The 19,088-nt window shown below is 45.2% G+C and overlaps 1 protein-coding gene and 1 non-coding gene across 2 annotated transcripts in view; one reads left to right on the top strand and one right to left on the bottom strand.

Annotated features, from left to right (window-relative positions):
- The first annotated feature begins 468 nt into the window (after positions 1 to 468).
- LOC127056416 (uncharacterized) overlaps positions 469 to 19,088 on the top strand; it is a 65,964-nt gene continuing 47,344 nt past the window's right edge. The window contains exon 1 of the mRNA XM_050964222.1: positions 469 to 485. The gene's annotated coding sequence lies outside the window, so the exon portion shown is untranslated. The remainder of the gene's footprint in view (positions 486 to 19,088) is intronic.
- On the bottom strand, positions 12,783 to 12,855 carry TRNAK-UUU (transfer RNA lysine (anticodon UUU)). The gene has a single exon. It is a non-coding gene; the product is annotated as a tRNA-Lys (tRNA).

The raw sequence follows: 19,088 nt of genomic DNA, 5'->3' as shown, positions 1-19,088 counted from the left end.
GGAGTGTGGTATTTTGGGTAAGATCCAAACCTTTACTGACCTGGTAACGTGGCTGACCTTTGGGGTCAGAAGATCATTTTGTTTATGTGAGCAGTTTTTAAATAACCTCTCACTGTGCTGGATCTAGGTGCTGACTGGGAGTCAGAGAACTGGGATGCAATGAAGGGGACTGTGTGATTTCTTTTTTCAGCTTCTCGGTAGCCTGTGTGGGTGATCTCTTTTTTAGCCTGCCCCGATCTTGGCATTTTCAGTGAGAACTGCCTCTGGCCCACCAGCTCACACTTAGCACTGAGGTTAAATAAACAGAATTTTTTTTATGACAAAGTCTTATGAAATCAACTGAACTCCTTTGTTTTGTTTCATCTCAGCAAGATTTCCTCTTACCCAGCCTGATATGATCTCCCAACTGGAACAAGGAGAAGAGCCATGGGTCCCAGACCTCCAGGGCTCTGATGAAAGAGAGATCCTGAGAGCTCCCCGCACAGGTGAGAAAACATTAAACCAACTCAGAATCTGTAAGTGCCTGAAGGAAACATCTGGTATGCCCAGCAAAGCCCTTGGGAGGTCTCTCAGTTCATTATTGTCCCTAGCAGGGGTTGTATCCTCAGGGTAAATATAGCTCATGGCTTCCTGTAGGTCCTATCAGACACCAGGCATTAGCTTCTTCCCTTCCCCCTGCGTATTTGGATAGGACGAAAAGGCTGAATTAATCCCCCTCCTCTGTCCTATTTAGGGGAAAAGTTTGGGGGAGTCCAGTTCCTGATTTTTATTTGACCTGTCTTCAGCGCCTGTTTTGGTTTGGTCTTCCCCTTTCCATCCCTGTTTTGAGGTTTCTGTCTCTATCGCAGCAGGTGATGCAATGACATGTGAGAAAGAGGAGCAGAATTATCAGCAGGGAAATGTTGAGCAACTGGATAAACACAGAGCATTATCGCAAAGTTCGAAAAGGGATGTGTCCAGGAGTAATGAGGAGGGAAACTCTTTTGAGATTCAGCACAGACCAGAAAGAGAGCAAGGAAACCAGGCAGGGGAGAAATTGGGTAAATGTATTTCCTCTCGGGAAACTCAGAAGGTCCTCATGGAAACCACAACACACTAGGAAATCCTTAGGCAAAAGAGAAAAAATACATGCACTAAGTGTGAGAAAAACTTCATTCACAGATCAAGCCTTTCTGTTCATCTGAGTATCCACACAGAGGAGAGGCCCTACGAATGCCGTGAGTGTGGGAACACCTTCAATAGCAGCTCAGACCTTTCTAAACATAGGAGAATCCACACAGGGGACAGGCCCTACGAATGCAGTGATTGTGGAAAAACCTTCACTCACAGATCAACTCTTTCTGTGCATCAGAAAATCCACACAGATAAGAGGCCCTATGAATGCCGTGAGTGTAGGAAAAGCTAAACTCACAGATCCTTTCTAGACATCAGAGGATCCACACAGGTGAAACACCCTATGAATGCAGTGAGTGTGGGAAAACCTTCAATAACAGCTCAAACCTGATTACCCATCAAAGAATTCACGGAAGTGAAAGGCCGTATAAATGTTGTGAGTGTGGGAAAACCTTCACTTGCAGATCAGGCCTTTCTGTTCATGAGATTATCCACACAGATGAGAGGCCCTATGAATGCCGTGAGTGTGGGGAAAGCTTTATTACCAGCTCAGCCCTTTCTAGACATCAGAGGATCCACACAGGGGACAGGCCCCATGTATGCAGTGAGTGTGGGAAAACCTTCAATAGCAGCTGAAACCTTATTACCCATCAAAAAATTCACATAAGGGAGAGGTCGTATAAATGCTGTGAGTGTGGAAAATGCTTCACTCACAGATCAGCCCTCTTTGAGCATCAGAGAATCCACACAGGGGAGAGGCCCTATGAATGCCGTGAGTGTGGGAAAAGCTTCACTGATGGATCAGCCCTTTCTTGACATCAGAGGATCCACACAGGTGAAAGACCCTATGAATGCAGTAAGTGTGGGAAAACCTTCAATAGCAGCTGAAACCTTATTACCCATCAAAAAATTCACACAGGGGAGAGGCCGTATACATGCTGTGAGTGTGGAAAATGCTTCATTAAGAGTTCGGCCCTTTCTGAGCATTAGAGAATCCACACAGAGGAGAGGCCCTACGAATGCTGTGAGTGTGGGAATACCTTCTCTTGGCTCTCAGCCCATGTTAGCCATCAGAGAATCTGCCACTGAGATCAACATTGTAACAATCTCTAGGGCTATCAAGACTTTCTTTTCTTTAACACTTTTCCTGATTCCCACACACATAGTAACTTTTAAAGCTCTTTGAACTGTTTGCAGCACCATTATTCCTCAGCTTGTCCAGATGAGTGGCCCATTTTTGCCTTTTGCAGTTCGCCCTCTTTTGAGATGGACCTATTTGTCCTTTCTATTGTCTCACAAGTAATTTGAGTGTGCCCTTCCTATGAGGAACCAGGGAATGTCACATTTGTACCATTCCTCCTATTGCAAAGTTATTGTTAGTCACCAGTGGTACAGATTGTATCATTGCCAGTTGTTCTCACGTTGCTCTGGGTTGTGCTGAAGAGCAGTTATATTGGGAATTTTTCAAATTAGATGTAAATGAAGAGGAGCAGGGGCAGGAAAAAAGTGTCATTTCAGCTTCCGTGACACTGGAAGGAGATGGGGTGACTCAAAGATTCCCTCCTTCTCCTTCACTGCAGAACTGTTACCTTTTGCCTGGGCCATGCAGAATTTATGTTCATCACATTCTATCCATCCACTTCTCAAAGTGTCATATGATGAAGCATTCTATGTTGTCTGTGCTTGCAGATGATGTTTTTACTACTATAATCCTATATTAGAATCACTGTGACTGGAGATGAGTGTCAAAAGTCCTGGCAGCGGAATTCAAATGGATTCCAAATACAGTGTGATCATTTAGAGTTTAAATCCCAGGTTCCATCTATTGTAAAGCCACTTCTGGGAAGAGGGCTGTTTTTCCCTTATTATGGGGATGCTAGAATACTAAAAAAATTGTAAATAACATAACTGACTATGGAGACAGGGATGAGGGAAGCAGGTTTGAATGGATCAGAGGACAATGTGGTGGGAGAATCTCTTGTCCCGGTTCTGAATAATCAGATGTAACCTGCTCCGGAATTTCACTTGACACTCTCTTTGTAATTTATTTTCTCTCTGTGATGTGGGTTTCTATCTTTCCTGAAGGCTGTGTTTGGTCACCCAATTGGATATTAGTTCATTTTGATAGGATGTAGCTCAGATTTATTGAAGAATTTAAGACAATGAGCCTTTGCTAAGTCCGCATTTATGATTTCAGCTTTGCTTTTTCCCCATCCCTCCATGATGACATGGAGAAAGTTGAAGTGCAGTGCTATCAACAGGAGTGAACTCTCTAATTTACTGGACAGGCAAACACGGAAACAGCAGTGATTTAAAATCTCAACTCAGAAATGGTGAACAACAGCACAACCCCAACTAACTGAAGGAAGTGAATATGATCACAGTGTATTTCAGTTGTTTAAGGCAATATTGTCTCCGATGATCTGGGAAGAGAATTCCATGGTAAATGATTTTGAACTAGGCAAAATGCTCATGTGTTTGGTTCCCAAAGTGTTTGTAACCCAGGCCCTACAGAAGATCTCTCCTAGCTAATCCTATGCTATGGGAAATGCAGCTGTTCATGACACAGATGTTGAGGAAATAGAGGTGGAGTTCTTGCTGAATTTATCCTTTGTAGGTTCTAAAGATGTGTATAAAAAAGCAGTGTTTAAAATGTAATATCTTCAGAAAAATGCCCATTTTTTAATAGAATCTCCAGCTGTGGTAACTAACGAAGATTCTGATCCAGGCCTGTATCCAGTCCCTTTCCTGGACCTGTGCCACTGAATTAAAGAAAAACTAGGTATGTTTCAGGAAGCCATTGCTCATTAACACTGCTGAGATTTTACGTGGTTTTGAAAAGGATTCTACTTCAGAGAAGTGTAAATTTCCCCTATCCAAGACCAAGTATTTGGAAAGAGCTGAGATTGAAAGAGTCCACACTCAGTTCTTGGTTTCCGCCACAGTAAAGGAAGCTATGGTGACCCAAGGAAAATTGTTTGTACAACTCCACTTCCTACTTCAGTGTCCCTGATTACACTTCCAAAGTATGCCAGGGTTAGACCGAGAAGAGTCATCCTTCACTGTTTGGATGCAAAGAGAGAGTGCTTCATAGGACATTCCTTCCCTGTGGATCCCAAACTTGCTGCCTGGCTGGGTAACAAGGACTTTCAGGCTGTAGAAATGATGGTAACCAATGAGGCAACGAATTTGTCAGCCTCCAATTTCAGACTTCCGGATACTCGCATGTTGAGTCCTGATACTATGGCTCTGTGTCTGACGCTGTGGCTACACAATTAAGCTGATGTTGGCACAGCTGCACCAATGTAGCTGCGCTGCTGTAGCACTGCTATTACAGATGCTCTAAGCCAATGGGAGAGATTTCTCCCATCGGACTTGATTAGTCCAGCCCCCGCAAGCAGTGGTGGCTTTGTTGGCAGTAGAAGCTCTCCTACTCATGTAGCACTATCTATACAGGGGGTTAGGGCTGTGTAACTACGTTGCTCAGCTGTGTGGATTTTTCACACCCCTAAGCAATATAGTTATCCCGATAAATGTCTTTAGTGTAGACCAGAGAGGTTTCTCTTGTGCTTTATGCATTTACATTACTTCTCTACCTCCTCCTACTTTGAAAGATTAGAAAGTGTGAAAAGAGAGGTATTTTTCTCCATGATGCAAAGATTCCGACATAGAAGACCCCTTCTACCAACACGTATGGAAGAAGATCCTCACAGAAGTGGTTGGGTCCTACATTGGGACAAACCACAATAAGAACCAGGGTTCAGTTGTTGGCAGTGGGGATTAAAAGAAAAGTAACATATGACAACAATTTGTGATCTTTGAATATGTTGTTGTTACCAATTAAAATGAAATTATAGGTGAAGTTACTGGTTAAAGAGTAAGAGACTGTGTGATAATCTGAATTATTTTGGAAAACTGACAGTTGTCTTGTTTTTGTTAGTCATACAGGAAATGATGGCTAATCTTGAAAAGTTACTTTGATTTAATTTACCCTGGTTCCTCAACTGTTGCTACAGCTCTAGTACCCATCAATCCAAAGACTGAGAGAAATGGAGAGTTCCAACCATTGTCCTTTTAGTATCTTATTGTTCCTCTCTCTGTTTTTTGTGCTGGCCTTTCTCTTCTATCATTTTCTGCCTTTCTTTAGCTGATAACAGTTGGTATCCATCACTCACATTTGTTTGTTTAAATCTCTATTCGTTAAATAATTTTTTGCTTGTTCAATAACTGTACTCAAGTGCTGAGTGAGATACTAGTTTTACTGTGGACCCTTGCTACTGTATCTTGGGATACTTCAGTAAGAGAGGATCTGGGATTTCACCAAATATCTGGTGGACACACTGAAGGAACTCAGGGGTTAGGGTGGCTGCTGTAACTCAGAGGAGGGTCCTTGAGTTCCAGCAGGCTGATGAGTTTGGTCACTAACATCCAGCTGCCAAATGCAAAACTCCCTCTTCCTTGTGGCAGGTGGCAACAAGGAGACTCACAGTCCTCAGTACCCTGAGAAAGGTCACAGGATGTCTCTATGTTGATCCACCTGTCAAATTCGCACAGGGAAAGCTCCCAATACCACAAAAGTCTGCCCTATGAAATCATGGAACATGTGCACTTCGCTCTGTGAAAGAATGTAAAAAATCCAAGCCCTGCAGGACAGGGTTTGGGTCCAGAGTGACCTAGACAAATTGGAGGATTGGGCCAAAAGAAATCTGAGGAAGTTCAACAAGAAGAAGTGCAGAGTCCTGCACTTAGGATGGAAGAATCCGATGCACTGCCACAGGCTGGGGACTGACTGAGTGTGGGGGGATTTGATAGCAGCCTTCAACCACCTGAAAGAGCAGGATTGTGGACTCTCTCCTAGCCACTTTTATTGGGCTGGGCAGGCAGCCTGGAAGCCTTTCTAGAAGAGAATTGGGAACTGAGTTAGAAAAAACAATGTGGAAACCAGAACCTCAGGTTTAGACTCATTTGTTTATAATATTAAATCTTCAATTCTAGTGTCACGGTCAATACAATTGTTTCTGCCTGATAGTTGCCCAAAGGGAAACTTAACTTCTCTGCAAAGGGAGTGGAGAGAAAACACTTTTCAGAGGCCAAGAGAGACAAGGCCAGCTAGGGTAAGAGCTTGTAGAGGACCAACCTCTGTTGGTGAAAGAGACAAGCTTTGGAGCTAACCCAGCACCCTGCTTCAGTTTTGTGTAGCCTGGAAGATCGTCTCTTTCCTAAACAGCAGTTAGAACACAAGAACAGCCATACTGAGTCAGACCAGTTCATATAGCCCACTGTCCAGTCTTCTGAAAATCACCAATGTCAGGCGCCCCCCAGAGGACCCATGGGACCAACATGGATACAACACCACAGCAACCAAGGTTAAAAGTCAATGCACGTGGGAGAAGCATCTTGTGTTTCATTCCTTACGTGCTAGTCCCATTGTGTTGCCATCTCCTTTTCTTTCTTTCTGTTAAAAGCTTTGGTGTTTTGCACAGAAACATTATTTCCCCAGCAGAGACCCAGGAGTGGTGGCTGCATTCCGGTACCAAACAGTCACTAGAAGGGGGCAGACAAAGGCCTTTAGGACGAGGCATCCCTCACTGTCAAAAAATCATCTCGCTCCTGCAGGTGACTGGCAGCCTGAATTTGTTCCTTATCCTCCCAGAGTCTGGGGGGCTGGAATTAGAACTACCCAGCCCCTCCATATGTAGGAGGAACAAACGTACACCTTGTCTTTGAAACAAGCTGTTCCCTTCCTTCTCAGGGAAGATTTTTCTATGAGTGAAGTTGAGTTTCAGTTCCCCTTTCCTGGGGTGGGGCCAGTTCCCAATGAGCTCTGATTTCACCTTTGTCCCCTTTCAGTCACTCTGGGATCCGAACTCTGCTCCCTGCCGTCAGGCAACTTCCAGCCCATCCATGCTGCTCATTAATTCCATGGTCATATATCACCCCCCTTTGCCAGCATCCAGAGCCTGCAGGAAAGTTACTCATACTAGATGCATTGGTGCTGTAGTGTTGTGTATAGGTGCTGTCCAAACAGTTGATCTGGGTTTGAATCCCAGCCAGTGCAATAATGGCTTTTTGTCTTCTGTCTCCTCGTCTGGAAGTGGTTTAATTTCAGTCCCATTGTGTTACAATCACATCCATAGAATGAGACAATAAGTGTGTCAAAGTCCAGCAGGTCATACACGATGGAGGCACACAAGGGGCTGGAATGTTTTCATCTGAGAAAGACAGAACACTTGGAAACCTGCATCTCCCATCCCCTGGCGTTCCGTGTTATGATTCCAGCTGTGTGAGCTGTTTGTATGATGTTCTGGCATGATGGGGAAATAAAGTATTGAGTCAGTTTTTGCTCCTGCAGATTCCTTTGCAGTTACAATTATAATGACATGAACAAAAGGGAGGCAAAATAAAAATAATCCCCAAATTGCAATACAGGTGGGGAAAGAGAAGATCACGGTTAAGCCAAATACATCAAAATAAAAATACTAAAAGGGAAAGGGGGAAGAGATCAGGTCTGTGGAGATCCCCTTGATATTTGAACTCACATTGTTAGAATCAAAGTTCAGACTTGACACTGGAAAACCTGCAACTACCTGTCTCTCTGAACACCTGTGATGAACAAGATCGAGTTGGGACACCGGTTCTGCTTCAATCATGTATTGTCTCTCTGTTCTCTCTTTCTTCTCCCCGCAATTCCTCGTATCCAATGTCTCTGCCTTTCTCCTCTTGTTCCCTCTCCCCCTGCCCTTTCCCAGTGGCAGCGACTCACAGGGCTTCTCCCCTGGTAGCTGGTGCTCATTATCAATCAAATAAATCAAAACACTTTCACCAGCAAGTGGATTTAGCCCAGGACCCTCAGAGTCAGCAGCTGTTATACCCCCACTGGGCTCTCTGGTCAGGTGTCCTAGCACTGGAAGCCTCCTGTGTAGATTCTAAAATAGTGTTTTTGCAGCAGGGGGCTGAAATATTGGACTGGACATTGTAGATCCACCGTTATTTTATTGAATTGCTTCAAAACAGCAAGTATAGAAAGTCTCCTAAGTGTCAGGCTCTCTGCCATGGAAACAGCTGCCCCTGCTCTCCAGGAGTCTGTGTGTTCCACCCAGCAACGTACAAACATGCTCCGAGCTGAAGGGGGGTCAGACAGTGATGGTAACGCAAATCTTCAGACAATTAACCCAAGTCCCTTCTTTTCTTGAACCCAGGACGTGCCAGTCACTTGTTAGCCATGGCGTTACCTTCATCTTCAAATACCTCTCAGGACATTTCACAGAAAGAGTGGAACCCCCCCTCATGGCTCCCTGTTGAGGCATTGTACCATACCTGCCCCTGGACACTGTGTGGTTTTTTACTCAGAGCTTTTTCTCTTCAAACCCCTTATCCCAATCTCTGGGCCACTGCCACATTTCAGAGTTTAGAATTTACTCTCATCACCCTCGTATGGCACTTTCCATGTGAATGAGACAAAGCAATTGGGGAAGCTCTGTGGCTAATGAAAACCGGTGTGTTGGGTGAGGCCTGAACTCATAACCCCAGCAGTGCGCCTCCCTCACTAACCAGTTGTATCCCTGTAGGTACTTCATACACAAGCCTGGGAAGTAGGCAGTTACCTGTTTCTGTGATTAACAAAGTTGGTGGCTAGTTGAAAGGCTGATGGTTCAAACCCAGGTGAAAATAGAGGTGTTTGGCTTTTTTGTGAAGAGAATCCTGTTCATTTTAACAGGCAAGAAAATGCCTCAATTCTGGCCTAGCCTCATTGGGCAAGCATAAGGAGTAATTTCACCAGATGTGTTGGTGGTACAGGGGTGAGCATAGCGGCCTTTTGAGCAGTTGACCTACGTTCAATTCCCAGCCACCACACTGAGGTGTTGTTTTCTCAGCTGGAAACTAGTTTAATTTCCGTCACGTTGTATCAGTTTATCAATGGAATGAGAGAATCAATGTCCTGCAGGTCATTAAACACCCAGTGAAGGAAGAAAGGGGCAGGACTATACAGTGAGCAGGTGAAGTCACCCTGGTATTACAATGTTTGGGTTTTTTTTTCTTTACTTCCCTCTCCCTTTTAGACTCAGAGCATTTAAGGTTAGAAGGGACGAGTGTGATCATCTAGTCTGACCTGCTGCACCTTGCGGGCCAAAAGAGCCCACTCACCCACTCCTGTAATAGACCTGAGATGGGAGGAAGCTCTGTGCTCTGCCCCTACTCCAGGCAGCGCATGGAGGCCCTCTGCCCCCCTCCCACAATGGGTGTGCAGAGATGTGCCAGCAGCATTAAGGTGGCTCCCTGCACACTCTGCCTCTGTCCCTCCGTGCCGCTTCCAGAAGTGTCTGGCATTTCCCAGCATCCCCTGGGGTGGGGGGAATGTCTCCATGTGCTGCCTCTGCCCCGAGAACCAACTCCACAGCTCCCATTGGCCAGGAACTGCAGCCAATGGGAGCTCTGGGGGCCTCGCCTGCAGGTAGCGGCACATGGAGACTCACTGTCCCCGCTGATCTGAGAGCTGCTGTCACAGGGTTGTGTGTACTGGTCATTTCGGGAGTTGCAGTGCCCGAGGTAAGCACCACCCCCTCCTGCACCCCAACCCCAAGCAGAAAGCCCGCACCCCGTACCCAAATTTCCTCCCAGAGCTTTGCTAGTCTTCCTTTCACCCAGAACTATCCTTCCTCTCCTGGGTTGCAAGTAGCCATCCTTGGGAAGCCACAAGGAAGGCACAGGATCCTACCTCCAAGCAGCCAACTGCACCTCCCCAGACTTTGCAGAATGAAAGGTGGTGCTCTACTAACCCCACTTAGCCGCAATGAGGGGCTTACCTTCTGCCCTGCCTTCCTCAGCTCGACTTTCCTCTTTTGCCCAATTCTTGCCTCACTTCCTCCTTTGGCAAGTCACACAAAGGAGGCCAGCAGGAAGAGCTGGTCTCCACCAGCCAACCTCCCAGGGCAGAGGAGACCAAGCCACAAAGCTCCAAAAGGCGACTGACCAGGATCCTATAGCTTTCCTCTGCTGATGCCAAGGCTCTTTTTCAGCTCATTTCCCCAGCCTCTGTCCTGCAGGGGTTGGATTTATCACAGGTACATGCCTGCGGCAGCAGTAGGAACTTTACTAGACAGCGAGGGAAGGTGGGAAAACTAAGCAATTTTGTTTTTGGTTGGTTGTGAACCAGGGACCTTTTGCATGTTAGGGAAACGTGATAACCACTACACTACAGAAACTCTGTCAGAGAACTCTGCCCCTCCCTTCATAAGAGTATAAGAATGGCTATACTGGGTCAGACCAAAGGTCCATCCAGCCCAGTGTCCTGTCTGCCAACAGTGGCCAATGCCAGGTGCCCCAGAGGGCGTGAACCTAACAGGCAATGATCAAGTGATCTCTCTCCTGCCATCCATCTCCATCCTCTGACAAGCAGAGGCTAGGGACACCATTCCTTACCCATCCTGGCTAATAGCCATTTATGACTTAACCTCCATTAATTTATCTAGTTCTCTTTTAAACCTTCTTATAGTCCTAGCCTTCACAACCTCCTCAGGCAAGGAGTTCAACATGTTGACTGTGCACTGTGTGAAGAAGAACTTCCTTTTATTTGTTTAAAACCTGCTGTGCATTAATTTCATTTGGTGGCCCCTAGTTCCTATATTATGGGAACAAGTCAATAATTTTTCCTTATTCACTTTCTCCTCATCCTTCATGATTTTATATACCTTTATCATATCCCCCCTTAGTCTCCTCTTTTCCAAAATGAAAAGTCCTAGTCTCTTTAATCTCTCCTCATATGGGACCCATTCCAAACCCTAATCATTTTAGTTGCCCTTCTCTGAACCTTTTCTAGTGCCAGTATATCTTTTTTGAAATGTGGAGACCACATCTATACACAGTATTCAAGATGTGGGTGTACCATGGATTTATATAAGGGCAAATATTCTCTGTCTTATTCTCTATCCCTTTTTAAATGATTCCTAACATTCTGTTTGCTTTTTTGACTGCTGCTGAACACTGCATGGTCGTCTTCAGAGAACTATCCATGACGACTCCAAGATATCTTTCCTGATTAACCGTAACTAAATTAGCCCACATCATATTGCATGTATAGTTGGGGTTATTTTTCCCAATGTGCATTACTTTACATTTATCCACATTACATCTCATTTGCCATTTTTTTGCTCAATCACTTAGTTTTGTGAGGTCTCTTTGAAAATCTTTCACAGTCTGCTTTGGTCTTAACTATCTTGAGCAGTTTAGTATCATCTGCAAACTTTGCCACCTCACTGTTTACCCCTTTCTCCAGATCATTTATGACTAAGTTGAATAGGATTGGTCCTAGGACTCATCATTGGGGAACACCACTAGTCACCCCTCTCCATTCTGAACACACCGATGGGCGAACCTGGAGAAACTGATGGCAGCCCTTCGATGGGTCAGCTGGCAGAGCAAAGGACTGGAGCTGGAACTCAGGAAGTCATCCTTATGTTGTCCTTCTGACTCCAGCTTGAAGGAGAGCTCCTTTTTCTTCCCCTTGCTGAGAAAGAGCAGGAGAAGAAAGAAAGATCAGATGAGTCAACTCTTGCTTGGGAGCCACCCACTGAAAATGTAAAAACAAAAAAGTAAAGCCATAAAAGACTTCAAAGCCCACCAGGCCCAACCTCTCTTCTAATATGGCAGAGAAGACACACGTCTAATGTCTAGGTAGGGATATCCTATTGCCCCACAAGAAGTGGAAGGCCATCATGTTCAGCCTCAGCAGTACTAATGGAGCAGGGGGAAATACATGGCTGAGGAAATTCCCTGTAGCCGAAAGATAGGTCTTGAGCATCACAGCTTTGTAGGTAATTACAAGGTCTACTTACGCCACCGGCTGAGCCATTCCTCACAGGCCAGCAACTGCTTCTCCCAGTTTGCGTTCCTCATCATGTACCCAACTAAATGCTAGAAGGCCCAGCTCATCAACCTGCCCACACTTGCAGCCCTCCCCTTCCACCCTGACTGATAGGGAGGAGTATTAAGCCTCCCTCCCTTAGGCCTTTCAGCATTCCTGGGGAACACCAACACCGTCCAAGTGACTTTGGGCCAGTTGGTCAACCAATAGGGCTGCCTCCTAGGCCAGGCTGCAGCCCAGCTTCAGGACTCAGAGGAAATGGAGCTCCCATCCCTACCTACAGGACTCCAAGCACGACCAGCCTTCTGAATCAAACATCCCCTCTTGTGCTCAAATCACAACAGCTAGCAGGCAAAAGGCAGGTTTTCATATCATTTGAGAGAGCAAGACAGAGCCTTGGAAGACCCAGCAAGATTAGGTCGCACAGGAATTGTCCTCAGATCCTACTGAGACTTCATCTCAGATTGCAGGATTCAAAGTCCTGAGGGCTGCTCTTACACCATGGGACCAATAGGGAACCCCCAGATCTCTGATGAGTTCTGGTGTGGATGACCCTGTGGGTGCAGCCCTGCATTTGCTCACCAAGTTGGCATGTAACAGTTTGCTGCAATTCCCAGAGGCCTTTCTTAATCCAGACTGAGAGGCCAGTGGCCATGTGAGGAAATTGCCCCTTCCATCCTAGGCAGCACATGGCCCTTTCTAGGAAACACCAAGTCCTGGAGGAAAAATGACTGTTGTGAAATAACATGCTTAGGAGATGCCTTTTTCAGTTGTTGGAGGAGTACCATATGGAGAAATGCTCCCTTTTCACCTAACCAGGAATTTGAACCCTGGACTGTCAGATTAAAAGCCTGATGCTCTACCAACTGAGCTAGCCAGGCTCATAAAAAAAAAAGGGCTAGTTTGATGCAGAAGAGAAACTAGTCAAGAAAAAAAGAGCTGAAAATTTGCTACTCTTGCTTCTTTAGCAGCCCTATGCCCATCTTGCTTCTCCATGTGGCACCCAGAGACATTCCTCTTTTTTTAGTTAAATATCAGATCCAGGAGAAAACACAGATATAGAAAGCAAAATAAAATTGACCTGTCTCATGCAGTGCTACATTGACTTCTGTTCAGACTGAGCCTAAGGGAGGGCCTTGCTTTGGGATCAAACATGCCCTGTTGTGCGAGTCACAACAGCTAGCAGGCAAGAGTCAGGCTACCATGTCATTGGAGAGAGTAAGAGGAAGCTTTGGAAATCCCAGAATAATTAGCTGGCAATGAAAGGACCCCACAATTCTACAGGGGCTGGAACTTTGATTTCAGGATTTATAGCTCTGAATACCAGCCCTTACACCATGGGACCAGCAGGGGACCTATCAAGAGAGTTTGACTTCTGGCATGAAAGACTCTGTGGGGACAATTTTTTCTGTTAGGGAATACCCAGTGGGAACGTGCCTTTCTGGCCAGCCCTACGTTTCCTCAAGAAATCAGCACACAGCATTTGTTGCAGGCCCAGAGGCCTTTCTTCCTCCAGACTGTAATGCCAGTGGACAGGTGATGAAGTAGCACTTTCAGTCCCAAGCAGTAAAGAGCCCTTCCTAGGAAAGGCCAAGTTCTGAAAAGGAAAAACTGAAGTCAAAGAGAGTCCTCAAGAGATGCCTTCTGAAAATCTTGGGGATTTGTCCTTCTACCTGACCAGAGACTTGAACCCTGGACCCTCAGATTAAAAGTCTGAGGCTCTACCAACTGAGCAAATTTGATGCTGAAGAAAAACTGCTCAGAAAATGAGGGCAGAAAACAATACAGAAAACCTGATGCTTTCATTCTCTTAGCAGTCCTAGCCCCAGCCTGCTCCTCCATCCGGCCCCCTGAGGCCTTATTCTTTTTTTAGTTAAATAGCAAATCCAGGAGAAAACACAGTTATACAAAGCAAAACGAAATCACAAACAGAAATGTCATTGGAAATACAAAAATTAAAAAGGAAAACGCAATTCCCATCACTTTATCATGTCTGGGCCATTCCTGTATCGAAAGCACCTGCTAAGGGCCCTGTGTGCTTACGAGAAACCTGGAGAAACTCATACCACAGCCTGAACATGAAACTCAACTACTCTCAGGTGCTGCAGTAAAACCCTTTCCCTGCTATGACGTTGCACTCCATATGATTTTATTAAAATATGCTAATGAGTGTGAATATAATGTAACTGGAATATGCTTTATGCATGTAAGGTAGCATTACAAAGTTTATAATCGACTGTGTGTGTTCATCGTTTGTGTATGAACCGATCATTCTTGTATCTGAAACTAGAAATATGAACAATAACTCTGAGGTCTTTTTGTAATGATGCAAAGTGTGGGCCACTAAGAGTGGTTTGGACTCTTGATGGCTCCCATTAACCAGGACAATTGACTGTAGATGGCTCTGTCCTGCACCATCTGTGAGACAGGCCAGGAAGAATGAAGGCTTAGGGTCTCACAGGACATGTGAGCATGTCACCTGGTAGAGGAATCCATCTTAAACCTTGGGCTTTTCCCCAGGAGAGAGACAAAAGATTCCTGTTTTGTACCAAAGTTATATAAGGGGATAGAACAGAAGAAAGGTGGCTGCAGTCATAAGAAATCCCCTAGCTACCACCTGAGCTGGAACAAGGATTACGCCAGGTGAAAAGATTGGGCCCAGACTAGAAATAAGCCTAGTCTGCAAAAGAAGCTTATTGGAAGATCTCTGAGGGTGAGATTTTATCTGTATTGAGTTTCATATTGTATTAGGTTTAGACTTGCATGTTTTTGATATATTTTGCTCTATGGAGAATACAAACTCTATAGAGAAGGAAAAGTTAATGCCTTAGAAGATTCTGTGTGTGTGTGTGTGTTAGATGGATGCGAAGGTGTCTAGAAAACACTGTCCTGTAGTCTCTTTTCTCTGATTTCCTTTAGAAAATTTGAAGCAGGGAGCAAAAACCATTGTTTTCTGAGAGGTTTGAACTCAAAGCCTTCAGATTATGAGACTGAGACACTACCAGCTGTGCTAAGAAGGCTTGGAAAAGATTTAGACTCAATGCATGTAGAATCCTTCTGCAGCAGTGACTGAGCCAGGGGTGCACTGGAAGAAGCAGGGGGATATGGTGCCCAGACATCTTTCCTGGCAGCTAATAGATCAATTTTCCCTGACAGTGAACAATCTACTGGAATTCATGGCAGCAGAGGGTGGATATTTCCAAGCTGAGCATCAGCTTCCACATTTCAGAACTTATTCTCCTTTTCCTAGTAGGGTACTTTCCATGTGAATTGGGCAAAACAAGTTGGGGAAGCTACAGGGGTAATAGAAACCAGTATTCAATGTAATGCTTGAACTCAGAAGCCCAGCAGTAGCCCCTTTTGCACTAACCAGTAGCACCACTGCAGTTGCTTCTTAGGCAAAGCTGGGAAGCAGGCAATTATCAGTCTCTGTGGTTCACACCTTTGCCTGGTAATTGAAAGGCTGCTGGCTCATACCTAACTAAAGATGCGACTTTTCAGCCATGAGACTCCAGGATATTTTACAAGGAAGAAAATCTCCTCATTTCTGGTTTAGCCTCATTTGACCCCTTCTGCCAGTCTTCTCCCCCACACCACCTCTTTACTTCCCCATTGGGGCCATACAGAGAGGAGCCCCAGTCACTGAGAAGTTCCCTTTTCTCCTTCACAGAGGGCTTTAACGCCCCTTATCTCACTCAGGCTCACAACCACCCAGAGTTCAAGAACTGTCCCTGTTCCCATTGGACAGATGAGGGGAGCCTGAGGTCCAGAGAAGGGAAGTGACTTACCCAGGGGCCTACAAAGCAAAGCGGTGGCAGAGCCAGAGAGAAAAGCCACCAGTTCCGACTCCTGTTCTAATGGACAACAAACCCCTCAGAGGCAGGGATGGAGCCCAGGAATCGAGATGGTGGGGAAATATCATTCAAACTGTTTCTGTCAGAAAATCCCATTCAGACTAAACCAGTTTGTTTCTCGAAATCATAACAAGTGGGATAAAAGCTCTTTGCTAAAATATTTTGTTGCAAAACAAAAGCATCTCCTGTCTGTCACAGTGTGTTAAATTGTCTTGTCGCACACAAGAGGAGACACTTAGATCTCAAACATTAGATAAGATGCTTCAGTCTGAGCTAAGTCATTGCTGCTCTTAACAATTTCAAAATAAAAACATACAAATCAAATAGACTATTTCAGCTATTCTATTATGTGTTAATCTGCTTTGAGTAAACGTGAAAGGACACCTCATACTATGCCCTACTCCGAGTGACACTCTCAAATGGATCCCCATCCTCCATCCACTGTGAGGTAGGTAGGAGTAGATCATTATTATCTCTACTTGAAAAAGGGAGAAGGTAAGTCTGAAAAAGGAGAATGGACTTGTCTTATGTCACACAGCATGTCAGTGGCAGAGTTGGGAATTGGACCCAAGAACCCTGATTTTCAAACTAACCATCGGAACTTGAATTTCAGACATTGAATGACCTGAATAAAGTGCTCTCAGATGAGCTCCAGACCAACAACAGTGCACAGTAATTCTTCAGCAAGTATTTGAGGAGAACTGCAATGAACTGCTCAGAATCATGAACTGCTCAGAGACAATTAATGCAGAGAAGCAGCAAAATTTGTCCAACATAGAACTGGTTCTGACTTATTTCCTTGATCTTAAAAGAGAACAACAAGGACCTGAGTCTCCTCCCTGCCAATCAGGGTAGAGCCTGAGGAGCGAAGGCTGAGGGTTCTCACCAGAGAGCACAAAGGATGGGCCAGGTCACCAGTGGGGATCACTGTCAGAGCACTATTTCAGCCCCACAGTTTTGGATGGATCACCCACAGTGGGAGCTGCACAGCACTCCCCTGCAACACACACTCACACACACACACACACACACACACCCTGGTGTTGGGAGGGGAACAGGAGAAAGGACAAAACAAGCAAGAGACAAAGAGAAAGGAAGGAGGGATGGATGGAGGGAAAGGTGAAACAAAAAGGACAAACCCTAATGTCCCCAGTGATTCGAAGGGACAAAATCCCAGGCGTGGAATAAAATTCTGCCTCCTTAAGCTCGTGTTTTCAATGCCTAGAATTCAACTCTCACCAGATGGATCAGACTGAACAGCTTTCAGACCTCCAGGAGGCTCTTGCCTTCTAAACAGGGATGGCTGTTTTCTAGTAAAATCACTACAAGGGAAGGAGAAAACTCGAAAGAGGTTCCTCCTGGCACTCACATCCGTGAACCTGAATACTCTGTCAGTCCTCAAGGAGACCTGGAGAAGGAGACTTGCTGAAGCAAAGCCACAGGGATCTCTGTGGTTTCCCTGGCCCCTCGCCTCTGTCCTGCCTGGATGATGTCAGCATCTCTCTGTGAGGTCACCACCTCCCCACCACCTTTGACCAATAGTCTGAGGTGCTGAAAAAGGCCTTTGTGATGTCACTGCCACACCTCTCCCTTGCTGTGTTAATGTCTTGCCTCTGGCCAGGCTCTTTGCAGGTTTAAGCTACTCCCTGTGCATCACCCCACTCAAGGAGCGTTCGTTCTAGGAAGCAAGCTGGCTAGACAGGAAAATATCAGACGCTGCTGGCAATGCTACATTCAGTTTTTCAGAAATTAGTCGACTTTATGGCCAGAAGAGACCATTAGAGCTTCTAATCTGACCCCCTTCATATCGCAGGCCTCCTGTATGACAAAAGAGCTACTTTGGGGGCAAACACATTCCAGAAAGGCATCTAGTCTTCATTAAATGACATCAGGAGATGGCAAATCCACCACTTTCCTTGGTAGCCTGTTCCTGTGGTGAATCATCCTCGCTGTTGAATATTTGTGCCTTAGTTGTAATATGAATTTGTCTCTTTTTACCTTCCAGCCATTGGGTCTTGTTATGCCTTTCTCTGCTCAATTAAAAAGCCCTCTAACACCCAATATTTTCTCTATATTAAGGCCCTTCAACACTTCAGTGAAGTCACCTTTCAATCTTCTTTTGATAAGCTAAACAGACTGAGCTCTTTCAATAGCTCACTAGAAGGCATTTTTCTCCAGCCCTCAGAACATTTGGTGGCTCTTTGCTGGCCCAGCTCCAATTTCACCTCATCGTTTTCAACCGAGGACACCAAAACTGGAGGCAGCATTCCAATGTCAGTCTCACTGATACCATGTCACCTCCTGTGACATTAATGACTTAATCCGTAACTGTATAGATCACCATTGCGACCACTGTTCTATATTTGCAGCCAATATTGTAGAAAAGTTGCCATGAAAGGGGTCTGTGAAAAGGTTATGATTGGCTGATTATAATGATGCTATCTCTAGATGTGTATCATTTTTGTAGTTGACATTATGAATATTGGTTCTATGCTGTCCATATTTCAAACTCGTGCTCTGCTTCTGGGGAACACTCAAGACAAGTTGGTGGCAGTTCTGCCTAGCCTGCTTGATGGCCCACTAAGGACCATCAGTTATACAATCGACCCATTGAGAGAAGGCAAATACACCTTGTGACTCAGCAAGGTATGCAGGGACCTGCCTGTGGACAGAACTCAAAGCTTTTCCTATGCCACATGCTGGATAGAGTGTCCTTGGGACAAAGAAAGCAAAGACCACGTGGCAAGAGACTATAAAAGGCTGATGCCTCATCTCCATCTTGTCTTCAGTCCTGCTTCATACCTCTAGAGGGACTTTGCTACAAACAAGCTTCAGCTCTGTACAAAGGACTGAATGCCCCATCCCAGTTGTGGATGGACTCCAGAGACTTGATTTGAACCTGCAGTTTATTCCATCGCTGCTACAGGCCTGAACCAAGAGCTTTGCCATTACTTCATGTGAAGGATTAAAAATCTATTTGCTCTTTATGTAGCAACCTGGTGCATGGATTGTTCCAGCTCTTTTCCAGACTCAAAGTCCAGAGTATGGTCAAGGACCAGAGGCCTAGCAAATAGTGATAAGCTAAGAGAAAGCTGGGGTAAACAGAAAGCCTTGCTTGCTAAGATAGGCCTGGTCAGCAAATTGCCAGGTGTTGGAGCTAAGAACTAAAGAATTGTGTCTTATTCAGAGATGCAGATTGAACAAAGAATCCCTGTTCCTATTGTGTTTGTTTCTTCTGTAGGGAGACGTTCTTCCCAGAG

The sequence above is a fragment of the Gopherus flavomarginatus genome, chromosome 8 (assembly GCF_025201925.1).
Source record: "Gopherus flavomarginatus isolate rGopFla2 chromosome 8, rGopFla2.mat.asm, whole genome shotgun sequence".
NCBI lineage: Eukaryota > Metazoa > Chordata > Testudines > Testudinidae > Gopherus > Gopherus flavomarginatus.
Note: the sequence above shows the minus strand (reverse complement) of the source record. Positions and strands in the feature narration are given on the sequence as shown.